This window comes from Coenobita brevimanus, chromosome 50, assembly GCF_032717465.1.
Source record: "Coenobita brevimanus isolate Jiangsu-jjx chromosome 50, ASM3271746v2, whole genome shotgun sequence".
Lineage (NCBI taxonomy): Eukaryota > Metazoa > Arthropoda > Malacostraca > Decapoda > Coenobitidae > Coenobita > Coenobita brevimanus.
Genome location: NC_137003.1, coordinates 220001 through 227440, shown reverse-complemented (window position 1 = coordinate 227440; position 7440 = coordinate 220001). Strand labels below are relative to the sequence as shown.

At 44.7% G+C, this 7440-nt stretch overlaps 1 pseudogene; it reads right to left on the bottom strand.

The window, feature by feature from the left end:
• Nucleotides 1-2025: 2025 nt before the first annotated feature.
• On the bottom strand, nucleotides 2026-2140 carry LOC145399902 (5S ribosomal RNA; annotated as a pseudogene).
• Between the last annotated feature and the right edge of the window lie 5300 nt (nucleotides 2141-7440).

The window sequence follows — 7440 nt, the reverse complement described above, 5'->3', positions numbered from 1 at the left end:
CTTTTTCCCCATTTTCTCCCCTTTTTCTCACATCCTCCCTCCTCTTCTCTTCCCTCCTCTTCCATTGCTTCCCGTTCTTTATTTCTGTCATTTTCCTATCTCATTTCTTGTCTTTTTTTCCTCTCGTCACCTCTCCTTTTCCCTCCTCTCCTCTCCTCTTCTCCAAATTCTCTGCCCGCATTGCTCCGTCGCCTCTCCGTCCTCCCTCCTCTCCTCTCCTCTCCTCTCCTCTTTCTTCGCTCTCTTCATTCTTCTCTTCCACGTCCTTTTGTTCAGAGACAAAGTATGGCTTTGTATTTCTGGCCGTTTACAAAAATATCTCATTACACACGAAAAACCTCAGTTTAGAGAGAGAGAGAGGGGGGAGAAGGATGATAATGGAGAGTCCTTGTTAACGATTCACACCCTCTCTGCATACACCCAAAGAGAGAGAGAGAGAGAGAGAATAATACGGAAACAAAATCTCTCTCTCTCTCTCTCAAAACAAACCCAGCCACTCATTCATTTTCTCGTCATTTTTTACCCTCTGTGTTTGCGTTACTTTTAGCTCCCGTAACGTAACACCGTGACGCATTTAAGGCTAGGGTGAGAGAGAGAGAGAGAGAGATAGAGAATTTTGTTGTTTCCGTCTCTCTCTCTCTCTCTCTCTCTCTCTCTCAGTACCGTATTGTTGGTGGAGTCAATGTTTTTGTGTTGTTTTGTGTTTGGCTTGTAGTTTTATTGTTTTGTATTCATGTGTGTTTTCTTGGCAGTGTTTTTGTTTGGTTGGGAATAAAGGAGGTTGTGGGAAGGGTAAATAACGTGAGGCTTGGGGGAGATGAAGACGGGGAGGAAAGGGCATGGGGAGAAGAGAGAGAGAGAGGGGGGGGGATGGGCAGAGAATAAGTGGTGAGAAAAGGGGAGAAAATTGAGGAGGGGAGGGGAAGTGAGGGGAGGGAGAATGAGGGGAGACCTTTTCCCCTCCCTCCCTTTCCCTCCAGTCCCTCCCCGGTCACCTCCTTGAGCCTGTGATTGATATGACTGGTGTAGTGGCAAATGTGTGTGTGTGTGTGTGTGTGTGTGTGTGTGTGTGTGTGTGTGTGTGTGTGTGTGTGTGTGTGTGTGTGTGTGTGTGTGTGTGTGTGTGTGTGTGTGTGTGTGTTTAGGTAGCCCTGATGCACTCCAACTCACCGCGTTTGCTTTCTTTTCTTTCTTTATATTTACTTTTTTGTTGGTAGAGAGAAGGGCAGTGTATTTGTTAGTGGGTGGTGTGTGTGTGTGTGTGTGTGTGTGTGTGTGTGTGAGAGAGAGAGAGAGAGAGAGAGAGAGAGAGAGAGAGTGGGTGAGGGTGATTCTATAAATAAATGTCAATATATGTACATTAAAATATAAGGTAAGTACATAATCACGTGTAGGAGTGTATTGATCAGTAATTTTGTGTGGTTTCTCCTCACCTCTACATCACCAAGTATCTTTCCTTAGGTGGATCAAGCCGTGTGGCGGTGGTAATACTGGAAAACGTATAATACACAACTGTTAAATGGACATGTTGCTGATGCTATCACTGTGAGGGAGAAGAGAATGGCAGGGCAGGGAGGAAACAGGAGAAGAGACGAGGAAGTGAGGGAAGAAAGAGTGGAGAGACGATGGGAAGGGAAAAGAGAGAGAGGGAGAAGAGAGGGAAAGGGAGGGGAGGGAGGAAGCGTGCTGTACAATTTTAGACCTCAATGTCCAGGTCTTAGTCATCATTCAGTAGTTCTTTGTGGTGACCTGAGGTGGTAACAAGTGGCCCCTCAAACATATACTTGATGTTGAATGTTGGACTGTGTTGTGGTAGTGAGGTGTATTTAAGAAACAATATATAGCCCCAACTCTGTAATGCAAGACTTAACTGCTACCAAGTTATGTTGAAGGACTGTGTTGTGGTAGTCCATCCATCCATTGCCAGACGCCATGTATCCCAAACGGGATGGTCAAGGGCTTAGAGTTAATTGTTTTACAGGGAGGGGCACTAATCCTCCACCAACCCCACTTGACACGTAGGGATGCCAACAGCATCTGGTGTTCCCAGGCGGTCACCCATCCAAGTACTAACCAGACCCAACGTTGCTTAACTTCGCTGATCGGACGGGAAGCGGTGTACTGGGCTCTAGCTAAAAGACAGCATGAAATAAGAACACGAAGAAAAGACCTCTCTAGAATAGACTGTGTGCCTAGTCAAGAAAGGTGTGTGTGTGTGTGTGTGTGTTCCTGTTTCTTGCATGTGTGTGTGTGTGTGTGTGTGTGTTCCGGTTTCTTGCATGTGTGTGTGTGTGTGTGTGTGTGTGTTCCGGTTTCTTGCATGTGTGTGTGTGTGTGTGTGTGTGTGTGTGTGTGTGTGTGTGTGTGTGTGTGTGTGTGTGTGTGTGTTCCGGTTTCTTGCATGTGTGTGTGTGTGTGTGTTCCGGTTTCTTGCATGTGTGTGTGTGTGTATTCCGGTTTCTTGCATGTTAACTGCGGGGATTCGAACCAGCTATCTTACGTGCGTGAGACCAGCACCTAAGCGACTGGGCTATGGAATCAGGGTGATAAAGAAATACGGACCTTGAGCCACCAGGACTCTTAACGGCACGAGGATGGCCAGGTGTGTGTAAGATGCTGTGGGGTGAGATGAAGAAGTTGTGATTAGTGTGTGTGTGTGTGTGTGTGTGAAGGCATCTGGTGCAGGGACAAGACTTCAATTTGCTGCTCTTAAATATAACACAGAAATATGTGGCGAGAGTATTCAGTACAGTGTGGTAGTAATGCCAGAGAGGATGCACTGTATGATATACTAGTTTATAATACACACACACACACACACACACACACACACACACACACACACACACACACACACACACACACACAAGGCGTTTAAATGCCTGACTCATTATTTGATTCATTAACTAATAATTCTTTTACTTCAGTGCTAACTCCTTGGCCCGTATAAGTTAAAGAAGCTCCCTAACACCTTTTCCTTTCTAGTTTATTTTTGCATGCAGCCTAACAATAAACCCTTGTGTGTTATTTTTGTCTTCTGTGTTTGTGTATAAAAGACAAAAACAACATACAAGAGAGCAGTAAGGTGAAGGATGAAAAATGAATCGCAAAGGAAAAGGTGTTAGGGAGCTTCCTTAACCGGCGAGAATACGGGTTCTTCTCTGTTTTGGGTCTTTCCTCATCACATGTCTTAGGAGGAAGATAAGACTGGGGTACTGTTGTCCAGGCCTTGTATTCTCGCCGGCTTAGGAAGTTCCCTAACACCTTTTCCTGAGCGATTTATTTTGCCTATTACACCTTACTGCCCTAATCTGTTATATACATCCATCTAAAATTGTCGTACTCTGCATAAATAACGTACAAAACGATATTAGCTAGACATATCCAAAAATGAATCGGTAAGGAAGAGGTGTTAGGGAGCTTCCATAACCAACGAGAATACGGACCCAGAGCTCGTATGCCAGCAGGTTAAGAAAGCTCCCTAACACCTCTTCCTTAGTTCTTTGTTTTGGGATATGGCTGGTTAATATTCTTTTGTATGTTACTTGTGCAGAGTATAGCTATTGGAAAGCTTTATGCAACACAGAAGAGGACAGTAAGGTGTAATAATCAAAATATATCGCTTAGGAAAAGGTGCTAAGCTAAGTAGCTTTCTCAACTGACGAGATTACGGACCCAGATCATGTAAGGGTGGAAGACCAACCTAGGCCATTGTTTCACCAGCTGGTATTTCAGAAACAGTAATTTCACCACCAGTTGTTTCACTAACAATTATTTCGCTAAGTTATTTCACATATTATTTCAGAAACAGTTACTTCACAGACAATTATATCTCTAACAGTTATTTGACAGACAGTTATTTCACAAACAGTTATTCCACAACAATTATTTGACAAATAATTCACGAGCAATGATTTGACTAACAGTTATTTGACAAACAGTTATTTCGCTAAAGTTGTTTGTTTTGTTATGGCTGTGTTTCTTCTTTATATTACACTAAACAGTATCATTAGGTAGGTTTATTGACTGACTTGGACAGACAGACAAATGGGTAGGTAAGTAGGGTTTCGTTGGTGAGGGGGTGAATATTAAGTAGCCATTCAGTGCAATGTCATATATTGTGTTGTTAATACCGTCACACGATTGTATTCAGCACAGGAGAGGCCACACATCCTGAAGCTGTTAATGTTAGATAAAGAGATAGATAGATAGGTAGACAAAAGCAAAAACATACTGACAGAGAGAGGAAAGAGATGAGAAGGTTGACTCATAAAAATATTATGGGTTTTTAAAATCGAGTAGTTATAACTGAAAACGAGGCAGAGGGAGAGGGGAGAAAAGAATGGAGGGGGGAGGGAGGGAGGGAGAGGGAGAGAAGAGAGGAATGGAGGAAAGGAGGGAGTACATTCCTCCACATCACGCCCATTTCCATAATCTGTGGAGGGGAGAGACAAGGAGGAGTGAAGGGCGGACGGGGGAGAGAAGGGGAAGTGAAAAACTAGGGACGCCTGGAGAGAGAGAGAGAGAGAGAGAGAGAGAGAGAGAGAGAGCATAGATCAGAGGACGTGTCCTCTCCCTGGTGTGGGTTTGGCAAGGTCAGAGAGGTTGGAAGGAAGGGAGGAATGAGTCATACATCTTGGTGTCTTTTCTCTGTTGTGTCCACCTCTGTACCATCCCATTTTCCTGCACTCCTCCATACACAATTTCATCCCTTCTTTATTTTTTCATGTTTCCTCTCTCTCTCTCTCTCTCTGTACTTGTAGAGGGAGAAAGAATAAGCATTTTCATCCCCTCCTCTCACTTATTTCGTTCCCCGCTCCTTGCTCTCCCCCCCCCCTTTTTTTTCTTTATGCCTTATTTTTCACTTCGATATTCATCATCTCTCTCTTTTTTCGTCTTCCCCTCATTTTCTCTTCTCACCTTCTCACGTCTCTTTCCTCTCGTCTTTTCCTCCATCTTTCAAAATTCTTTCTGTCATCTTTCCCTTCTCTTCCCTCTCTCTTCTCTCATCCTTTTCTCCTTCTCCTCCATATTCCCCGCCTCCCTCCTCTTTCTTTTCATTCCCATTTTCTCTCCTCTTTCTCTCCCATCTCTCTATCCCTTCACATCCATCCATACCTTCTCTTCTTTCTCTTATCTCCTACCTACCCTTCCTCTTGCTTCTGCCTATCCTCTATTATTGCCTAATTCCCTTCTCTCCCTTTTCCTCACTGTCTTCCCTTTTCTTTTACGTTTCCATTTACAGTATACTTCTCCACTCGTTCCTTCCCCTCTCCTCTCCTCTCTTCTTTTCTTTCTCCTCTTCCTTCTTCTTCTCCTCTCCTTCTGTTTCCCTTTCTTTTGTCCTTCCTTTTCCCTCTATATCTTCTATTTTTTCTCTTTTCTCACCTTTCTTCCTTATCTTCTTTTCCCTCCATATTTTCTTCCTTCTCCACCATCTCCTATGCTCTTCTAATGGTTCCTTCCTTCCTTCTTTCCTCCCTCCCTCCCTTCCTCCCTTCGTTAATTAGTCACACGGGTCACCTTCCCGGCCCACCTGAAGGACCAATTGAATTATGTTAAAGTCACCCCTCCTGATGTTCCTGAGAGAGAGAGAGAGAGAGAGAGAGAGAGATCCGAAAAAAGAAAGCTAGTAGGAAAACATGAAAAAAAAAAAAAAATTGATGCCAGGTACCCGAGAAAGGAGGAATAAAAAAAATAAAATAAAAGGGTACTCGAGGGTACAGGTGAAGGATGTGAGAGAGGGAGGTAAAAACTGGAGGGGTTTTCTTTCCCCATCTCTTCTCTCTCCTATACCTACCATTGCTTCCTCTCTCTCTCTCTCTCTCCATCCTTATATCTACAATCGTTTATCTCTCCTCCCTTCCTCCCTCCTCTCCACACTTTCCCTATCCTCTTTTTCACCTCTCTCTCCCCTTCCTTCCCTCTCTCCCTCTGGCTGTTAATCTCACCATAGTTCTGTCCAGCGGCGGTCATCAGGTGAGGGGAGAGGGGAAAGGTCATTAGAGAGAGAGAGAGAGAGAGAGAGTGTGTGTGTGTGTGTGTGTGTGTGTGTGTGTGTGTGTGTGTGTGTGTGTGTGAATTACAGTTATTGTTACAGGGATACAAAACCACACACATCTTAAGGTGTGTGTGTGTGTGTGTGTGTGTGTGTGTGTGTGTGTGTGTGTGTGTGTGTGTGTGTGTGTGTGTGTGTGTGTGTGCGTGCATTACAGTTATGGTTACAGGGATACAAAACCACACACATCTTAATGTGTGTGTGTGTGTGTGTGTGTGTGTGTGCATTACAGGTATGGTTACAGGGATACAAAACCACACACATCTTAATGTGTGTGTGTGTGTGTGTGTGTGTGTGTGTGTGTGTGTGTGTGTGTGCATTACAGTTACAGGGATACAAAACCACACACATCACACACATCTTAAGGTGTGTGTGTGTGTGTGTGTGTGTGTGTGTGTGTGTGTGTGTGTGTGTGTGTGTGTGTGTGTGTGTGTGTGTGTGCGCGTTACAGTTACAGGCATACAAAACCACACACATCTTAAGGTCACAATAAGACGGTCGTAAGAACCGTAACTAATAATCAGAGACTTGGTAGACTCTGGCCGGTAGTCTTGGCGGTTAAGGAAGCTCCCAAAGGCTGCGTACACAGAGAAAGCAGGTTGCCTGCGCGCTGGTTTCCGGCGTCGACCCGCACTGGTTACCTGCGCGGGTAGGTGTTCAGAAAGGAAGCAGGTAACCAGCTCCAACCCGCGCGACGTTAAAGGGACGTTAAAGGGACAAGTGGACGTTAAAGGGACAAGGTCGCAGTCAGCTGTGATCTTCCAGGCATACAGTGAAGATGTCAAGCTCGTCGTCTGATGAGTTCATGTTGCTTGACAGTGTTCACCCAAAGATCAAAAGGAAAAAAATAGCAACACATGAAATAAACTGCAAGAGAGAACAGCTTGGAGAGTATCACCATCTTTTTTGTGATCTTAAAAAGGAGTTATATTAGTTATTTCCTCAAAAAATTGCGGGAATAACTAATAGCCTTTCCATCACAAAATGTTTAAACTTCATTATCTTTGTTTCCACACCGATCCTGAGTCCACAATGACCGATTCTGATAAAAAAGGCGAAAAAAAAATTATTTCTGCATATTACTGGCGTGTCACGATTTCCACAATTTCACGCCTTCGCCAGTCTGTACACCTGTACCCACCTCTACCCGCGCGGGTTGAGCAGGCAAGAATGTTCCGAGGATTCCGGAAAGCGGGTTGAAGCAGGCTGCCTGCTCCGACACGCTCGACCCCGCTTCTTCTATGAACACCACCACTTGTTTGTGTGGTTTAATTCTTGGCGCAGGTCGGCGCCGGAAACCCGCGCGGGTAAACCCGCTTTCTATGTGAACGCACCCTTACACACACACACACACACACACACACACACACACACACACACAC